Source organism: Calidris pugnax, unplaced genomic scaffold (assembly GCF_001431845.1).
Source record: "Calidris pugnax isolate Ruff unplaced genomic scaffold, ASM143184v1 scaffold397, whole genome shotgun sequence".
NCBI classification, from domain to species: Eukaryota; Metazoa; Chordata; class Aves; order Charadriiformes; family Scolopacidae; genus Calidris; species Calidris pugnax.
This window is the reverse complement of record NW_015091103.1, coordinates 78,713-79,158: the sequence shown is the minus strand read 5'-3', so window position 1 is coordinate 79,158 and position 446 is coordinate 78,713. Positions and strand designations below refer to the sequence as shown.

Sequence of the window (446 nt, the reverse complement as noted above, 5' to 3'; positions counted from 1 at the left end):
ATAATTTAAAAAAATAATAGAAATAGAAATAGAAATAGAAATAGAAAATAGAAATAGAAAATAGAAATAAAAATAAAGTTAAAAATAGAAGCAAAGATTAAAATAAATATAGAAATAAAACCAAAAATGAAACTAGAAAAAAATTTAAAAGAACAGAAACAGAAATAAAAATAGAAATAGAAAATAAAAAATTAAATTAAAATAGAAATAGAAAATAGCAAGTAAAATAAAAAGCAAAAAACCCCTACAAATAAAAAAAAAGTAAAATTGAAAATAGAAATAGAAAATAAAATCAAATAGAAATCAAAACGAAATAAAATTAAAAATGGGAGTAGAAATAAAACCAGAAATAAAATAACAATAAAATTAAAATTAGAAATAGCAAAAAAAATGAAGAAAAAAATAAAATTTAAAAAAAATAGAAAGAGAAATGAGGAGGCAATGAG

At 16.1% G+C, this 446-nt stretch overlaps 1 protein-coding gene across 1 annotated transcript in view; it reads right to left on the bottom strand.

The window, feature by feature from the left end:
* The window catches only part of LOC106897388 (IgGFc-binding protein-like), a 7,512-nt gene that overhangs the window by 2,092 nt on the left and 4,974 nt on the right, over positions 1-446 (bottom strand). The gene's annotated exons all lie outside the window — the stretch shown is intronic.